Below are 20,387 nucleotides of genomic sequence, written 5' to 3'. Positions count from 1 at the left end.
TGCCACTGCATTTCCCTTTGAGATGTCCATCACCCTGAGAAATGCAGATACATGGAAACATAACAAGCTTTTTCCCTTCCTCCACAAAAAAAGCAATGGTAGGGGAAGGGGCTTAAGTCCCAAATGCCTTCCACTGCACTAGGAGGATGGAAGCACTTGGCGCCACAGAGAAGAATACATGAAAGCAACTCTTTGGTAGCAGCAGCTGCTCTTCCCCAAGACTATCATATGCCAAGCACCATGAAAATATGCACAGAGGAACTAAAGAACAGGAAAGAAGAACAGGTACACATTCAGGCAGGTGCTTCAGGCACCCACCAGAGCACTGATCTCTGGCTTATGCAATTTCTACATTATCAACCTATGTGTGTGTCCATTTGTCCTCAACTGACAAGAGAGGCTCTTGACAGAGCACGGCAGAAACCCCCTTGCTCATGTCCTTCAACAGTCAAAAATCTATTCCATAGAACTGTGGAAACTTGTCCCACCACACAAAAAGAAACTTCAGATTCCAGATTTTTTCCCCTGCTCTGCACTAGTAAAAGTCCAATGACCTGGAGTATTTAACTGGATAGTTACTAATGCCTCTATACAAAACCAAAGTCTATTCCAAACACTTAGAGGGTATATGTGAGAATGAAGGAAAATCAGAGTGATTTATCAAAGGAAATACCCCCTCTATCTGTTTGTAAAACATAATGTGGATAAAATTTAGGCAGGCAGGCTCCAGTCTTTACAGGAGCAGGCTCAGGCTGCAGAAGCCAGCACCAGTCTATCCGGACATCCTGTGCAGTGGAGGTGTCTGTCCCTCACTGCCCTGGTGAGAACCTGTGGAGGATCCACCATCATACTGCTGTCATTGCCTGGCAGCACCAAAGCCCATCCTTACATGAGAAAATAAAACAATGCTGGGATCACTGTGGATCAACCCTGAAAGCAGCAACAGGAAGCAAGGAAAGCCTGGGACGAAAGCCCACCGGACCAGTAGCAGTGTAGAAGTCTCTGCTCTATGCTGGGAGGGAAAATGGCTCACACTTCTTATCTGAGGGGGTCTCCTGGGCACTGGCATGTGTAAACAACTGCTCCTGATAAGTTAATGCAACATTACAATCATCAGATGTGAAAACATACATGTTCACATAAAAGTATTGTCCCGAGATTTTCTTTTCCATTTTGACTAAGGTTTTAAATAAACACATTAATCTCATTCAGTCAAATTAAATAACTCAACAGTGACATCAGTATGAGTCTGAGCACTATTGTTGCTGGTGGGAGAGTCGCCAAGACTATGTGTATAAAAGCAAAAGCTGTGCTTTTCAGACCATGTGATGTAGTCTCAGATAAGTACCTTGCACAATTTCCTACCATGCTCCCCCCAGTTTCTTCTAAAATCTTTTTTCCCCAAATTCAACTGACATGTAAAATATAAATGATATTAAATAAAGAGCTTTCAAATAATATTATCAGAACATCCTAGTTTAATGTTATTAAATTACACAATACTGCACACTATTCAGCAGACTAAGCCCTGTGTTGCTACGCTTAGATTCTCCATTGCGAAATAGCGAGGCAGCCACTCTGCTCCAGGGCTGCAAAGACAGAGATGTCAATTCACAATTTGTTTTTAACAGCCTTTCAGGACAGCAGTTGCTTAAGCCGTAAGCCTTTGGTAACAGGCAACTTGCCTATCCAACTGGAATGTTTCAAACCCACATTTGATGTATTTTCTGTGCTGATTATCCATAGTGTTTCTCGATGCTCAATGCAGTTTAGAGTAGCAGTGGGGAGGGAAGTGTTACAGTTTTGATCCATATTCCCAGCACATGTCCATTATACAATGATGGAAGTTCTGGTCTGGTCAGCTCTATCTCCCTCAGTGACAATATGATGTGCTATCACATAAGGATGAGTCAGGCATCATTCAGGATACATTAATACAATTCCCTCCTCTGGGACTACAAGGAAGGCTTTTTCTATTTGTCAGCTAAGTGTCTGGTCAACACCAAACAGGGTCAGTCTTCCATGCTGTAAATCCTTATTCCATCACTGAGTACAGCCTAAGGTCTGAAGCTTGATTTAAGGAAGAAGTAGTAAACATATGGGACATGAGCATGGACCCACCCTTTTTTTTTCTGTGGCCTGCAGGAGAAGGTGGGACTGGAAACATGTCAGCCCAGTTCACTGGCTCCATTCTCCCTAAACACAGGGTTGTCTACTATTGCTGTGGCACAATAGTGGTGGGAAACAACTCTGGGCACAGGAACTTTATTACCTGTAGCATGTTATTACCACAGCATCTGGAATGGCTTTGGTCTGTTCCAGCAGCACTCCCCCAAACCACTTTTGTGCATAGTTCAAGAGTTAGGAGGGAACAGGGGTCACTCCCAATAATAAGTCAGCATAGAGCCACCATGTTTTGGAAGGTGAGACAACCATTGCACAGAAGTAAACCTCAAGGCCAAGAACAGTATAAGGTATGTTTCATTTATTAGTATAGAAGCAGTCTTTCAGTAGAATTTTCTTGGCCACATAAACATGCCCAAATTTTTGACATCCTTATCTGACCTACTCATCCCCAAGTCCCTAAATCTGTATTTGAGAAAAATATGTGTGTACATAGCATGGACCATTCCACATAAAGGTAAATATCTAGGAAAAAAACCCCAAAAAACAAACAGCAAAATCAGGCACTGCATACAGCTCATGCTGAGATGAGGCACCTCAAGTCTGAATGACTGCAAGGCTAAGAGCCAACAAAATGGACATGAAGTGGAAGAGACTAGGATAATTTTCCTCTTCCTTTTCCCATTTTTCACCTTCTGGTGTAGAAATAACCTGTAAGTTCTGAGGTTAACAGGAGAAATGTGCTGCTCCAGGAGCTTCACTTCAGTAACTTTACTGTTACTAAAGAGCCTGACACGCCAGGGGCAGAGGAAAGCCCACCATAACTGTGAGTTTATGATTTCCTAACCGGAGCCAGGTCTTGATGAAGTCAATAAGAGGGGTTCCAGAGCTCATGGAAATTAAACATGCCCTCCTTTTGTGTCTAGAGCAAACATGCTGACGTCTCCACTATGGAAAGATTTTATTAAGTTTAGATTTTACCTGATGTAAAAGGGATCCACTGTGTCAGGGAAGATTCACATCACACCTCAGCAGAATTCCTGTGCAGTGCAACATGCTGATGAAGTTTCCTCTGTGATTCTATTCCTCATAGAATCACAGAATCATAGAATATCCTGAGCTGAAAGGGACACACTAGGGTCATCAAAGCCAACTCCTGGCCCCACACAGGCTACCCCAAGAGTAGCAAGGCACCATGTGCCTTAGAGCGTTGTTCAAACACTTCTTGAACTCTCTCAGGCTTGGTGCTGTGACCACTTCCCTGAGGAGCCTGTTCCAGTGCCCAACCACCCTCTGGGTGAAGAAACTTTTCCTGATATCCAACCTAAACCTCCCCTGACATAGCTTCACACATTCCCTCAGGCTGAGGGAATTTCGCTCCCATAGGCACAGCAGGGAAATTGTACCAGTCCTTGTTAAATATCACTCTAAACTTTCTACAGAAGTCAAAAAGGAAAACTTTCAAGGATGCTAACAACAACAGACTTATGACACCACTGTGTAAAGCAAAGTGTCCAATGTCCCTCAAAAGCATATTTTTGTATGTGTGTGGTGTGGGCAGATGGGTATGTACTTCTGGTCTCGGCATAAAGCTCCAAGGTGCTGCCTCCACTGCAGCACTTGCCTGGTGAGAGGCATGGCTATCTGTCTCAAGAATGCCTGACATCATCAGTCTCAGTGTCACTGCAACAGCTAAGTAAGGCCACAGAGGGAGATTTCTCAGAGGGTCGTCTAGACATAAGCTGTGCAGTTCTTGGAGATGCATGTGGCTGGAAAGCAGAGCAGTGAGACAATTATAGCTGGAAGTCTGACACTCAGCGACTAAATCACAACAGAACTGGAAAGGAGAAAATTGTTTCAGTTGATCAATGTGAAGAGGAATGCAGTAGACATGCTCTTAGTTATTTTTACCTAGCACTGATTCAGTTATTTCTACCTACTATGAAAGAGAGAAGCATGCAAGTTTTCTTAAATCAAATGATTCTTGGTGTGTTTTCAAATGTGCCCAGCTGGCAGCAGCCTGCACACACTCAGGGCTGGCAAAGAACCTCCCGAGTCAAATCACTGCTACTCGCCATGGGGATCTTCTACACATCAGCAGGGAAAATGGTTTTAAAACAAACAAACAAACAAACACATACACACACATAATTTTTCTGAGCTTGTGTAACTACTCAAGTATTACCTCACCTACTCAGCATCTTGTAGCTTCTCGTGACAGGAATAACACATTCTTGATACAAAGGAGGAAAGATTCAAGTATATAACCTGCACACCTTAGTATAGCTATGTGCACTTCCACACAAACACCCTCAGAAGCATTTCAGAAGCATAAATTCTGTCACAAAAGAAATTTAAGTACCAGGTCATGTTTGGTATGCCCATGATGCCTGATTAGGAAGCAATTCCTGCTGTGGGACTGTGGATGAGCACATTGGCAGATGTTTCAACAAAGCTTTGTCAGTGTGACATAAGATGGGGAGAAGAGAGGTGCATGAGAATGGGAACAATACCCCCATGTGCAAAGTCTGCTACAGACAGGATAGGGGCAATCCATTTTTCATGTCCACTTGAAAAATCAGGGGGAGCATAAGAGTAGGATAGACAAGTGTTGGGACAGTTGCTGCTGTCTGCAAGTGCATTTTACACAGCTTGCTTCAAGAATAACTGTGCTGGCCTCAGGGAGGAAGAAGAGACTGGAAAACCTTTTGAGATGAGCCCTTATGACCCTACATCCCCTATTAGAACCAAATAAAAGTGTCCCTCTCTTCTGGTGTAGCACTGGGCTAGCATGGCTACACTGGCTTTGACCCCTGGGCAAAGCAGCATCCAGCTGCTGAGGATGGCAACCCAAACCAGAGGGCTGAATGTTCCCACCAATTTTTGCCTTTGAAATTCTCCCACAATATCTGAAGGCACCCCAAAAAATTATCACAACGAAAGTCTATGTAAAAATATTAAACTGGACCAATTTATCACTATGATCTCTCTCTGACTGCACTTCCTTCCTTGGTATTAATTTTAAAAGGAAACCAGTGACTGTGATGTTTATAAAGAGTGAAACACACAGTATTCCCTGTCTGGGCCATGCCAAAGTTTCTAAGATGCAATCCCACAGGGACACATCCTCTTCTCTGCTTCACACCCTGCTCCCTGCAGGCAGGAAGAAGACCCATTTACCCAGACCCTGCCTTACCCCTTCCTGAGGCTGCCCTGCTCAGACTCAGACCAGCACTTCTGAGGAAGAACCCCTCTCTCAGCTGCTTTCCTCCAGCAGAGCTGCAAGCTAAGGAGCACTCATGCAGTGGAGGAGCTCTGAGGATGTATCTGTGGGAGAAGGCAGGAAGCATTGGGGTGATGAGGAGGTGGATCAACCTGCCCTAGGAAGCCAAAATGTCTTCTCATGGCTCTCACTATCCCCATTTTACAGCCAGTCAGTCCCGCATTCTTCACATACCCACCATTCCCAAAGAAACTGCAGCAAAGCCCATTGGCGTTTCTAAAAATGGAAGCGTTAGAAATATGCAACAAATAGAATTCCTGTTTTTAAAATAAAAGTTGATTAGTCTCTGATACAAAGCATGAAGCCAAGTGCCTCCAGAACAAACACTTCACAAAGGAAGAAGGGGACTTGAAAAGAACTTCAGCTTCCATGCTGATCTAAAGTTTACAGCCACACTAACTGGATCCTGTAATCCTTGTTATCAATCACTGGCATTCTTGGAGTCATTCCCAAATACTCATTTCAGGAAAAGGATTTGCTTAGATTTAGATGTTAAGAATGTTGTGAATAAGGATACATCTAAAGAACAATTACTTCACCAAAGATGTGGCACTCTAGTCTGATGGGAACCTCTTCTGGAAATTTAGTGTCTTAAATTGTCAGATGAGAATACGCTTTTGCTTTTGATTGTGCCTTTACAGTGCACATAAGGAAAAAGGACAAAGCAAATGTTGTCCTCACATTGTATGGTAGCACATCCCACCTCAGGGAGGCCTGTCTGAAGCATTACTCAGTTCTGGTGTTTACATAGCAGATGTCTTTTGCAGATGACTTAGCATCTCACAGCTTGGAAAGTGAAATACAGATCAATAGATTGTATGGATCCTGGATAAAAAACTCAAAAGGAAGAACTTCCAGAAATGCTTCCCCTCTGACTGGCAGCAGGCCTGGGGAGGAAGCAGCAATACTGCTGGCCACGTCTCCTTCTCTGCAGGTGAGACAACCTGGCCGACTGCATGGGGGGATAGATTTCACACACAAGACACTTTCTGTATACATCACACTAGCAGTTGTCCACGGAATCGCATTAGCATTTCATTGTGTTCAAACCATATCACGTTCAAATCTGTTTTTCCTAAAAGGCCTCCATTGTGCATCACTGTGGGAAATTGCTAATGCAATAAGATTGACATATAGGTTCTCCTGCATGAACATCCGCAGTAATCTGTGCTAATTGAGCCCTCAGTGGCTCGTGAAAATCTGCAGGGGGGAGGAAGGGTGGAGCATCCACATGGCCTACATCTTGGAGAACTGCAGCAAATAACTGTGTGGAGAAGAGGTAAACACTAGTATTAGTGTGCTTTATCCATGTAAAGATCTGATTCAGAGGCAAGGATTGCCTTGGTCAAGGGACCAGGATATTTTCTGTGAAAAATATCTGGATATGCTTGGACTGTCTGTGAAAGTTATTTCCCAATAACAGAGCTAAGGACAAAAGCAGCAAGAACTTGCCTATCTAGGTCCCTCCTGTGGGGGAAAGGAGATAGCTGGCCATTCCCAGAGACTTCAGCTGAAGATGTGGGTGCTCAGATTCTCTGTAAACCAGAACACCTTCTTAGGGGATTAAACAGGTATCATATGCCTACATTTGAGCCATGGGAATAAAAAAACAAAGGCTGGATTCTCTTTAGCATGGAAGATGACATGTCATGTTAACTACCAGCTTCAGAAAACACTGAGCAGAAGGCACAAATCAGGCCCTGAGTCTTTAGAAGAAATATTTTACTCTTCTTCAAATCCATCTCGGGATTCCAAGGAATAGTCCATCTCTTCATGGCTGTTGCTGCCCTTCCTCTCCCCTCCTAACACTCAGCTCTGGTCCATGCAGCCCCTACAGCCCACGGCTCCCAAGGAGGCCACCACCAAGAAGTCTGAGGTGGTCCTGTAGGACCATGCAGCAGGACAGCAGGCATGGGAGCCACAGGCTGCAGCCTCCCATGGGAATGGATTTTGATTTCTCTACTCTAGATGTCTCTGTGAAGGTTTCATGCCCTATGTGAAATAATCCAAGATCTGATGATGAGAGAGAGAGAAATCAGCTACCTCACATACGCTGCAGGGTGAGAAACTGCACCTTGGCAGCTGGACCAGAGTAATTTGACAGAGACAAGTAGGTTTGGATAGGCAAGACCAGCAAGTAACCATAAGAGAGTTTTGAAAAGTCACATGAACTGCTTGTGCCTCCAGTCAGTTTTGTGCCTACTGGGCAGTGTGTGGGATCGCTTCTTGCCGCAGGCCTCAGGGTAAACAGCCTTCCCTCAGGTGCCTCGATTTCTGCATCTGTCCCACAGGTACCCTGACAGGGATGACTTTGTAAAGCAGAGTCTGATGAGGAATGCTGCAAAGGAATGCTTAAAAGAAAAAAAAAAAAAAGATAGGGTTTGATTTTTTTGTTTGTTTTGTTTTGTTTTGTTTTATTTTTGTGGGTTTTTTTGTTAAGGGAAGGCAAGCAAGAAAACACACATAAAAAAAGATTAGACATTGTTGAAATGTATTGACCTCAGCTGAAGGGTTATTCACATTATAAAGGATCCTTCATTAGGTGGAGCTTTGCTGCTTGCAGACAAGGCCTTCTGGAAAGGGCACCTCCATTGCCAGCTCCTGCCTGCTGTTGTGCACAGCACGGCTGTGTGACCCATCACACCACCAGGCCGAGCAAACACAGAACCAGCGTTATCAAGAAGTGGCCAATCTGGCTCCCATTGTAGCCAGGTAATGAGGGTGAAAGGAAGCCTGAAGAAGAACAAAATCTAATGACCCACGGGTCTGTTAATTTCCTTTCCTCCTCATTTCTGTCTTTTAATGGACAGTGACTTTGAGACCAACAGCTGTGGGGAACTCAAGATGTGGGGAATATTTTCAAAACCTATACAAAGGCCAGGCACATAGAGAGACTCCAGAATGGGAGATGTTTCAGGAAGAAAAGCAAAAGATGCAGGATTTTGCACCTGGGAGCAGAATGTAGGTGGGAGAAGAGAGCTTGTTGGGAAATGGGAGGTTGCAGTATCAAGCTGGAAGGTTGCCACAGTGTGGACTAATGCTTTGGCAGCTGCAAACAAAAGGAAGGAGGAATGTAAGAAGTAACACGAAGAAAAACTGTCAAGAGATATCTGGAAATATCACCACCTGTGAGGAAACAGAAGAGGCAAAGATGATGCTAAGTTTGGCAGAGGGAGGATGGTGATGCTACTGACAAGGAAAAAAGAGTGGGAAGGAAACAAGTTCTGGATAGAAAGATGTGAAAGATAATACTTTGCTTCTCCCAATCAGAAGCACACTTCAATCTTAATGCTGTCTCAGAAAAACAGAGATCAATTATCAGATTTTCTTCTTCTGTTTTTTTCTTGGTTTTTAAAGCATAAGTGGCTGCATAAATTGGGAAGTCTCCTTCACTCCATGTCCACCACCACCATGTCCTTGCTGTGCCCTTGTTTGGAGGAACTGAACCTCAAAGAGAACTGCTCAACCTTACACCTGTGTAAGGTGCAGAAACCTGCAAATGGTCCTGTAGAACAATCCACCTGCTATTTCACCTGCTTTAATTAAAATGCGAACATGTATTAGTCAGGATCTCTGTCTGGGCTCTGATCCTGCAATCTATTAAATCCACTCATCTGCAAAAGCCAGATTTTTAGCAGCTGTAATAAATACACATGGCCCAAGTCTCTTTAAGTCACCTTTCCACCTGTAAAATTCCCACAGTATTAACCATTCAAACACTGCAGACCAAATATAAGATGGGAAATAATTTGGGATATTTTTGAAAAATTAATTTTGTTGCACTGTTTTCAGAGTCTAGTGCTTCTCACAACTGTTCTTCAAGACAGTAATAGGACCGTGATGATTACCTCAAATTATTGTTGCTATTACTATCTCTTGCTGCTCATGCACAGTAACACTAATGGTTCTTTATACCCACCTGCATCAGGAAACCAGGCAGTTAAACAGAACAACCTTTACTACGTATATTTTTGCTGTTTTCAGTTAAAATATTTATGATGCATTATTTGGGTTTTTTTTTTCCTTCCCCAGCCCTGTACTTATTATTTGTAAAGGGTATATATTGCACAGAAAATGGAATCTCTCTAGGTTATCACTGTATTTTTTGCAGCAGACAAATTACAGAGCATGTATGTATATACATACATATATATATATTTGTTTCCCCTTATTCTTTTTTTTCTTTGAAACAGGGTGCCCAGTACTGCTGATGCTGGAATTACTGTTAGTCAGTATCAGCCCTGGTGATAAACTCTAGCCAGTGTTTTGGTTAAAGGTCACTTGTAATTAGTAGTCATTGTCCTTTGAATTTAACAATGGAAAAATAAAACTTTATAGCGACAGATTAGCCTCGCCATCAAAATTACAGCACTTTAGCACTCAGGAGAGAGAATTGCATGACACACTATCTCCCCGTCTGATAACAGCAGATAGCTAAGAATTCAAACACGAGACGCAGAAAGCCTGTAAAAGAATAAAAGGAGAGAAAGGAGAATTAACTGCCCAGATGTTACGTGATACATTATATTGACACTTCCACACTCCTCTTTTAGTGAGCTAGGCCTCGTCTTGTACCCACTGAAGCAAAGATGGAGCACTACTGCCCATTTTTGTGAGAGTAGCTTTCAAACCCGAGGTGCTACCGAGTTCCTCTACACCACATCCCCACCTTCTGCAGGTACTTGGCATGTGTATGCATGACTCTTTAGTGAAATACTAATTCCCAACTTCTTCACAAAGTTGTGCAGTTGACAGCTTTGTGCATATTCGTTTCAGTTGCTGCAGGTAAATAAAAGCTCTCTCCACCTCGTATCAGTTTACACAGATTCAATGCATCCATTAGGAAATCTCCTGGTTTGCATATATTATATGGATATGATAAGGATTTGTGATAAAATACACTTGACCCTTATTCCAGGCACTTTTGCAGAATTACTGTTTATCAGCTTATGTGTGAGGTAATAAAGTGAAGAAGAAAATGTTTCTAATTCCATCACAAAGGACAAACGGGAATGGGAACTACTGCTAAACCCAGTAAATACAAGATACCATTCTTGATACAACTGACTTTAAATGTATTTTTGGGCATGTTTATTTTAGCTACTAAGTCAAATTAACTCAGTATTTAAAAAACCAAAAAACAAACCACAAACATCCCCAGTGTCTGCTTTAAAATCTAACAGGAAACAAAGATGAACCAGCCAGACACTGGTACTTATCAAATCTGAAAGAAGGGAGTTGTCTGGCTGGATTAAAACGGATGAGGTTTGTTTGAGTGATGACATTTGTCCTACCATTGCTGAGGAGAAGAATTTTGCATCACTTTCTTCATCTTATGCTCCTGAAGATGGGAAGATTAGTCCTACCACACAAATATTTGCACGTATAGAGGGGCACATTTCCACACATCAGAGATGCTGGAGTACTGAAACTTGTGTTATCTGCAGTGCCCTTCCCAAACCACTGCAAACTTGAATACATTCCCAAGCCGTGCACATAATTTCCCTCTTCTGCCAAGGGAGAGCTCCTTCACTAAATCGTTGACCATTCTAGGCTGAAATATTTCTTTCACTAGTTTATAAGATGCAAGTAATTAACAGTGGGCGTGCGTGTCTGTGCTGTGTGTCCGCACGTGTCCATGTGTGTGTCATTTATTTTTATTCCCACTAATGCCTCTTTAAAAGCAGACCTGGCTAGCATGAAATAAATTTACCCATAAAATCAAACTAGGAAAACACAAAGTTACCAAACAATTGTTACCAATTAGCCGAACTCCGAATTTCCCCCCACTTAGAGCTGCCTGGGCACGGAGATAAAATTACAGTGATTTGTAATTTGCCATATCGAGGGCTATTGTTTTTGGAAATGTTGGTTACTTGCTAACTAACAAACGTGTAACGTTTTAACTTCGAAGCCAAAAGACAAGAGGCCAATCAGAGTCACAGTTCGTAGCTGGAATAAAAACCCCGAATCCCAGCAATTCTGCTCCGTTTTGCCCGGGAGCGTGTCCAGGAGCGGGATTTCTTGAACAGAAAATAACCTCTGAAAGGAAAAGTATTTCCAAAAGTGTCATGTGGGGCTCTGTTGTTTCTTTTATTTTCTTTTCTTTTTCTTTTTTATTTTTTCCCTCCCCTCTCCTACTTAAACGAGAAAGAAAGAAATCCTGACAGCGGGAAGACTTGTCAACGTTTAGCCATCCATAAAAATGTTTTTCCCCGCGCTCCTCCTTTCGCTCGCCGTCCTGGCGTCGGTCTGTCTCATCTCGCTGCTCTGCGGCCCCAGCCCCCGCCCGCACACCGCCCCAGCGCAGCGGGGCCAGAATCGCCAGCCGGGGGGACACCGGCCCGGGGCGCCGCCGCGGCTGCTCCGCCGGGCGCACTGGGGGATGCTGCGCCCGCCGCCGCCACGCCGCCCGGCACCGCTCGGGGAAGGATGCGGGACAGCCCCGGCGCGAAGTTTGGAGCGACGGCACTGTCTCCCGTCCCCTCTGCTTCCCCCCTCCGCCCTTCCTGGGACGCGGCCGGGAGCCCCGGCTCTTACCTGCCACGGGCGCGGGCTGGGGTCTCGGCGCGCCGCGGGCGGGAGCGGGGCTGCAGCTGCGCGGCGGCGGTCACACACACACACACGATCGCACACACACGCTCGAGATCGCTCACACACACACACACACGATCGCACACACGCGAGATCGCTCACACACACTCGAGATCGCTCACACACGATCGCACACACACAAGCGCGCATCCACACACTCGCACACGCTCGCACACTTGGCACCGCTCGCACACACGCACATCCACACCGGCACAGATGCAGATACAGATACACGCACACGCTCAAGCACACACGGACGAGCGCACGCCCTCGGTGAGTTACACACACACTCACACCCACACGCACGCTCGCACCATGCACCTCTCCGCACCCGCACGCCGCGCCTCGCCGGGCTCACCGCTCCGCACCCGCCAAGTTGTGCCCCTCCGGCACACGGGCTCGCCGTGGCAGAGCTCACCCGCAGGCACAGGCACACACGAAGCACCCCCGCCGAACCCGCCCTTCACACTCCCCCCGCCCCGCTCGCCCCCAGCCCCGCGCTCCGCGGGAGCGCAGCCGCCTCGGGGCCGCCATTCCGCCGGCCCGGGCTGCCCCCGGAAGGGGTGCCCCGATCGCTGCCCTGCCCGGGGCCGTGAGGGGTCGCCGAGGAGTTTGTGTGTGACCGCCGGGCCGCCCCGGGACAGGTCCCTCCTGAAGTGCCCCCGCAGCCGGCCCTTCCCCGGGGTCCTTCTCGCCAGTCCACGAGGATGGACAGTGGCCAAGCGGGGCGTGGGCCAACTTCAGCCCCGTCCTGCGCTGCTACGAGTGCAGCTGACCCGGCATTTGGACACAGGAGACAAACGCCGGCTGCGGGCAAATACTTGGAATCAACGTCGTCCCTCTGGGACGGCTGGACAGCGCAGCTGCAACGGGCTTGGCGCTTGTGCCTTCCCGCGCCGGGCTGTGCGGAGGTCCCATCATTTCTTGGACTGGTCAGAGAACACCAGACTGCAGCTGGCACTGATGAGCAGATGCATTTCTTGCTCCAGAGATTACCTATTAAACCCTCATATTCCCTAGAAGTAAGCATCTCTAGCTATGTAGCATGTTGCATTAGCCGTAATAAGGAAGGGCTGAAAGAAGGGAAGTCAAGTAGCTTCAAGGACACTAGACATAAAAGCTACTCATGAAACTGGGGCTCCAGGCAGTGCTAGGAACAGGTACTGTCTGAACCTGACCCTGGCTGCATTGAGGGGCTCCAGTTAAATTGCACCGTGCCTTTTGAGGTCAATCAATAAATATGATTAAAGATACCATCCTGCTGACATTTTCACCAAAATTTTTTACATTGTAAAACATGACAGCAAAGCTAATGTTGTTTGAGTAGACATCAAAAAGCCACAATGCAATTACGGCTCCGCAGCGCAGTTTTATCCAAGCATGCGTGCATGTGGGCTGTGGTGCAATAGGGAGATACAATGTAATGCCCCAAAATATCTCTGTTTCCTGCTTCGGACTGTCTTCAAATACCGGCGGCTTCCCCACTGCTTTCAGGCTTCTTCTACAGGAGACTTCTCGACAGACGAGTGGCAGAAGAAATGCTATTAATTAAAAATCACTGTAAATATTCATAAAGTGCCAATCACACATTCTAACTGGGCGTGCTTTCAGATTTTATGTCCACAATGCTGTTTATTTTTAACTGAAGACATCACACTGCAAATGTGTACCTGGGCAGTTGTGAGGGGTAGGGGGGTGGGTCGGCAGAGGTGTGGTGTGTGACTTACTGAGGCACAACAAAATTCTGCTGGGTCTCACTGCATCTCTTCCAGGTGTTGAAACCTCTGGTTTCTCATGCCTCTGCTCAGAGTTTCTGCTACCAAAAAAGGGGTGGCAGGGCAAGGTGGGACTCCTGCCACTCTGGTGCACAGCCTGCTGTGCTATCTCCAGTCTGTCTTCATTGGCAGGGTACATTAAAACACCAGTACTGCTACTGGAGTGATCCCAAACAGCAGAGCTGCTGCCTAGGTTAGGCAGTCAGTTCCTAAAAACTTACTTTGATTGAAACTTCCAGTTAAATGGGCATAAATTATTTGTAAAATTATTTAATTGCATTCCTATTTGTGTGGTGGCAGTTTTAACTGTGCCATATTGGAAGAAACTCTAGCTAACAGAGGTCACATGTGTGTGTTTATACATATATATATATATATAACTAGAGTCTGATAAAGTATAGATTATATAGCAGGCAACAAATTTTTTTGCATGCAGTTGTATTTCTGATCATGTGGCATGCACACATACATGTTTTTTTACAAGAGCTGAATATATGCTGGTGTTACCTGTGATCTGCTTGGAACCTTTGGAATGAGTGATCTCCCCAGGAGCAGTGCTCCTGTCCTTTCCACCTGTCCTTTCCACTTTCTCCACACACACTGTCCTTTCCACTCTCTCCACACACACTTTCAGAGCCTAAATCCCTGAGCCCAAATCTTCTTCTGCATGGCTTTTAAAGCTGGTATCCTCTTTGCATGGCTCTGCTCCTCCTGCCAGGGTGACTCATCACCTGTCACTCCTCTGCACCACCTGGGCTCTGCTAATTCCATTTCTCATTTGCCATTATCTCTCTCCAGTGCCTCATTTCCCATCCTGCCCTTTGTAAAAGCCCTCCCTTAGCCTGCACATGATGTAACTTTCTTTCTCAAATCCCCTCCTGCAGAACATGAACCAACCTTCTTTACTCATAAAACAAAACCTTATTGGAGTATTCTTATTTTGGTCTGTATTCTGTCTTTTTGTACTGGATAACTCAGTAAAGAAAATCATCAGTATAAGGTTATATAGAAAATAGTAAAGACTGGATGTGGCTGTAAAATGGATGGAAATGTACTAATGTCTTTTAGCACTGATACTGTGTAAAACATAGAATAACATGATTTTTCCACTTGGACAGAACTGCAAGTTCCTGAGAGCTGTAAATATACTGACTCTGTAGGTACTGCTCCAGGGCTCCAGTGAAGTACTGGCAGTGTCCACCACTGAACAAGGAACAGCTGTTACAACAGCAGTGTCATGTGCCGGGCGATGGAGATTCCTCAAACAGCTCCAAGTGTGCTGCTGCGGGCACTAGAAGACTCCTTCCTAGCCACAGTATCTTGGAATTACTGCATGAGTTACAGTTTCCTCAAGGGCTTTCTCCAGGCAAAAACACAGCAGGCACTTGCCTCTGGCAGCAGATTTTTGGGAACAGCAACATAGTTGTGGCTCTGTTGCCCGCTTTGCCTGTGCCAGAGCCCTGGAAAGTGAGGGCTGTTCCTGTATTGCAGGGTGGAGTCAGACATGTGGGGCAGCATTGCCAAGGAGAAGGTTGTTACTCAAGCAGCAGCAGTCACCATCTCACTCTCTCTATCGGTGCCTGAACTACAAGCCCAAACCCTGCCAGGATGCCTAGCTCCACACCTTTTACTCCCCTTCCCAGGATAGAGCTGGACCAGCCCCAACTCCTTACCCTTGGGTTTGACTGTTTGATATTTCTTGGGCTGTCTAGAAGCTTGGAGCTTACCCTGCTTCTTATTCACAGGTAATTTGGGTATCTCAGTATCCCAACTAAGGTCCCAACAGTTTGGGCACATCTGTATCAGGTTTAAAAGCAAGCACTTGAACCATCAGGGAGTCTTCCTTCACATATCTTTTCCAGCACGAGCAGGATGAAACATTTGATTTTGCAAACATGTTTTGTGCTACTCATATCAATTTCCTGCATGTTTATGGTTTAAGATGCTAATTCTCAGAAAAAAAACAGGTGGAAAAAGAAGCTGCAATCTTGTGCAACCTGTTGGTGAAGGCAGCATTGCAGAGACTGTGCTGGGCAGCTGGGCGGTCGGTTCTGTCAGAGAAAAGGCATTGCAATTGCTCCTCTCACTGCTCTTTGCTTCAGATTGTGCAAGTGAAGCTATAAATCCAGAGAGGCAGAAGAAGGACGTAGGCAGGCAGGTTTGGAGGTGCATGCCTAATGGGAGAGAAGGAATAAAGGGAATCAACAGTAGAGTGGATGGGGTAAGAAGGACCACCTGAGAAAACGGAAAAAAAATATTTCAGAAATACTGGGAGACGCAGAGGTGAGCGGGCTGAGTGGCTTCAGGTACTGCCAGCAGGATGGTGATGGGGATTCTGTCCCTTTTGGGTCAGATGACTAGTAAGATCTGAAATTTGTGATTTAGCTTCATGGCACTTTTCATCCAGGGTTGAAAAAGGTGTCAAGAAATGAATGAGCATACTGTGGTATGGACACTATCTTTGTATCCAGCTGTGCTGCTACACTGTGGGAGAGGAGGAAGCATGGTTCCCGTGTTCTGTGCTTGTCTTTATATCCTCTAACCCTGCTCTACTCTGGCTACATGGCTGTTGCAGAAGTCAGAGGAAGGAGCTCCCACAAACACTTTCCCCGAACCTCTGCAGCACCTCCTGCAGTTTTCATAAGTGGAAAGGATAATTTCCTATCCAGTACCATAACAAGATTTTTGTTAGTGTGTGTATGTAAGTACTGGCTAAAATAATGAAATAATATTTGTTATTAAAGATTTTGGGGGCAATTTCTGCTCTGAGCTAAAACCCCACACATTCTAAGGAATTCAAGGGAAATTTGTCTTCATCTTACACTAAAGCTCCACAGGGTCCCTTGATTTTTTCCTTTTCTTTGATCCACATACAATGACTTGGCTTTAATTCTCCAAAGCTTTTAGTGCACTGAGATCCAGCTACCTGTCTTGTTATTCATGTTGAGTTTGTTCTCTGCTGCAGAGAATAAGACTTGAGATGCTCAGAACAATATGATTCTTGAGATGTCTTTTTACTCCAAGATATGTGGATTGATGCCAGACTAGCTGAGATTAGTTGGAAGATCTTCCAGTTGACAGAGTCTGTTACTTTGTCCTCAAAACTGTGAGACCATGTGGAGGAAGAGGACAGAGACAACCTACTGCACTTCTTGTTCCTTTAGCATAGCAACGTTGATAACTTAGTAAACCTTAGAAGGCAAAGTCTGGAAGGATTCTTTCCACCTTTTTTAGCCATCACTGGCTGAAACCTGTGATAAGTCACCTCCCTGATGTTTGCTTGACCTGGATGAAATACTTATGTGCCTCTGGCTCAGCTGGCATTGATTCAAGAACTGCTGTAACCCCCTGCCTTCACTTCACCTTCTGAACTTCACACCTAATGTTGAGAAAAATCAGCCATTTTGTCTAAATCCATTCTTTATCTTACTAATGTGAGCAGTTTTCTTGTTGCTGAGGACTTGCTTGGATGAAAAGAAAGAGTATGGAAAAGAAACAACATTCAAAGATTCATTGGCAGTAAGAATGAACCACTGTCCTTTGACTTCACATATATACAGAGGTCCCAGGATTTCCCTGAATTTTGGCATCAGAGCCAGCAGCCATGGTTGAGCTAGAGGAAATCTTCTGGAAAAAGATTTTGAAATCATTAGTGATGGAAAATCCATTACAAGTCTTGCTAAGTTGTTCCGTGGTCAGGCTTGTCCTTGGCTTACAAGGTAGCATAAGCACAGGCTGTAAAGATAAATGGCTTTCTATGCTCTGAATTTTTCTAGCTTCAGCTACTAGCAGTTTGATCTTGTGTCTTTTGACATGGGACTCAAAGTTCATTATTTCTGCATGCCTGTTCCTTTACAGCCTGTACTTATGCTCTACCTTTTCCTTCATACACTTAGCAATGGCCCTTAAATATCAGGTGATTAAATAACCTTAAGAGTTGCTGGGCTCCCCTTTGATTCCATTCCAAATTTTCAACATTTTTCGAATGGTGGACATCAAGAACCCAGGCTTCTCCAGCTCTACGAGACATCAGAGGACATACACAGAGAACAGTTGACCTTATATGTCTCTGTTTCAGTCTTTGGAGATCAGTATTTAATAATTTTGTCTTTTGCTGAGATGAAGCCCAAGATTTATTCAGGTTCTAGGTTAGACTCCCCATCCTCTCATACCTTGATGCAAACATTCTTGACTCCAGAATGTCACATTACAGACAGGAACAGAGTGTGCAGAAACGTGCTGTTTTCTTGAGCCAGGCTTACAAGCAAGTACTGGAATAACTTCCCCAGTGCTGAGGGAGAAATTCTACCTCTGAAGAACAGATTAGGCAAAAAATCTGTCAGAACAGCTGGTTCTTTCATGGAAATGGGGAGGACTAGAATGACTTTGAGGTCCTCACCTGCGCTACTGATAGTCTAACTACATATTCTCTTCAATTTTTTTTCTCTTCCTTTTTCAACAATGCCATAATTTGTGTCATTGACAAAGTTCTCAGTAACAACTTCATAGATTCTTCTGTGTCATTGTTAAAAACATAGTTAAATACTGTTAGGTCAAGAAATCATCTCTTTGAGCCCTCATTAAAAATCCATCAAGCTGATAAAATTTTCCCCATTTATGGTGACGTTTTCAGACCTAGGAACTAGTCAGTTTTTAATCAATTTAAAATAATAAAAATTCAATACAGCTTACATTAATTTCTTAATTAAAATGTCATGTAGCGTGAAGCCGAATACCTCTGAAAATTCTGTAATATCAAAGTCATTTCCTTTATCAGCTAATCTTTTAATTCAGTTTTCATTTCATCAGATGTATTTATTGAGTGGTGGTACATATGCCATCCTCCTCCCTTAATGTCCTTCAGTGTCCTCCCTTAATCCTTCAGTGACCATGACTTGTTTTAACTGTTTCATTGTTTTACCTGGAACTGTTTTTAACTCTGAAAGACCTCTAATCCATAGAGGTCTTTCCATAGACCCACATATTCCATATATCTCAAAATGCTCACATAATATTAGCTTTCTTCTGCTTTAATGTTCCTAACCTTTCCAAATCTGTTGAAGTAGTGTGTGTTGGTCATAGAGCTCATTGGTGCTAGCATTTAAAATCCTTGAGAACAAGATGATAGATGCTGAATTTTTAAGACCAGGGAATCCAGTAAGCACAACTTTTCACAGGAAGCTATTGACCTGATAATTTCAAAATGTCTTAAGTCAGAGTTTGCTTTTTAATTACTTTAATTAATCTGGAATACTTAACCCCTTTCTTACTGTTGCTTTTGCTATCTATGGATTTATCCTCCTTTTTTTTTTTCCATTATGATTTTTTTTCTAAAATCTGTATTTTTTTTTTGTCTTATGTGTTTTATACAACATATTTGCATTCATACTCATTCGGGGTCTGTCTGTTCTCTGTTAAGGAGAATAGCCTCCATTTTCAGTTGGATTGTGGTTTTGAAAGTATCTCCTGGAATGTTTTAAGCAATTCCTAATTATTATTTCCTTTCTATTTATTTTCTTTCTTTTCAGCTGATTTAGCTTCAAAATGGTTTCAGCTTTGTAAGACTGAATTTCTGGTTTTGGTTTGTGGTTTTGTTAGGTTTTTTGTTTTTTGGTTTTTTTTTTTTTTAATTTAAATTTATTTCCAAGAACATGTAAAACTGTCTGAACTATCTCCTGATCACACATCACAAATGCAGTTAAATCATGATACCTTGCAATTAAGCAATCTTGTAAAGCAATCTCTGTATTTTAGTGATAGGCTTCTCTACCAGTCAAGATGTGGTCCAACACATGTTCCTTCCATATTAGATACTAAATTTTTGAGGCCAGGGAAGCCATCCTCAGTGAACAGAACTTTTCAGAAGAAACCATTGACCTGACAGGGTATCATTCCTGACCCTTTCTGGAAGCAGATTTAAAGTGAGTCCATAGAGAGATTTTTTTTTCCCCTTGGCCACACTGTCAATGAAGAAGAGGTATGAAGAAAATTGTGGAAATATTGAGTGGGGTCATCTTGATGTGTTAATTTCAGTTCTGATGTGCCTCCTTCTGTTTGAAAGTCAGCTTGAATAGCTCCATCGCTCTCTACAAGTGCCTGAAAGGAGGTTGTAGCAAGGTGGGGTTGGCCTCTTCTCCCAGGCAAAACTAGTGATAGAGTTGTTACACATTGGAACAGGCTCCCCAGGCAACGGTGGAGACACTATCCCTGGAAGTGTTCAAAACCTGAGAAAATGTGGCACATTGTGAAATGACCTAGTGGGCACGGTGCTATTCAGTTGGAGGTTGAATTTGGTGGTCTTGGAGGTCTTTTCCAATCTAAATGGAAACTTTGTTCTATCTTTATCTAGTGCAGCAGTTTCCCCTAAAATGTCCTTGTGAGTACTGTTTACTTAGAAGGTATGGTTGCTTGGATTTTCACATGCTTACATGGTTTCTTCATAATCTTGCTCTAGGAAGGGAAAAGAATGGTCACAATGACAACAAGACAGTAATTCCCCCCTCCCCCACCCTTTTTCTTTTTTATGGACTTACAAGCTCATTAACAAATTTCTCAAAACAGAGACTGCAAAGATGTGTTTCACTTTTGGAGAAAGCCCATCTTGGAAGGTC

The sequence above is a fragment of the Onychostruthus taczanowskii genome, unplaced genomic scaffold, assembly GCF_017590055.1.
Source record: "Onychostruthus taczanowskii isolate IOZ18803 unplaced genomic scaffold, ASM1759005v1 scaffold26, whole genome shotgun sequence".
Classification (NCBI taxonomy): Eukaryota; Metazoa; Chordata; class Aves; order Passeriformes; family Passeridae; genus Onychostruthus; species Onychostruthus taczanowskii.
This window is presented reverse-complemented; position numbering follows the sequence as displayed.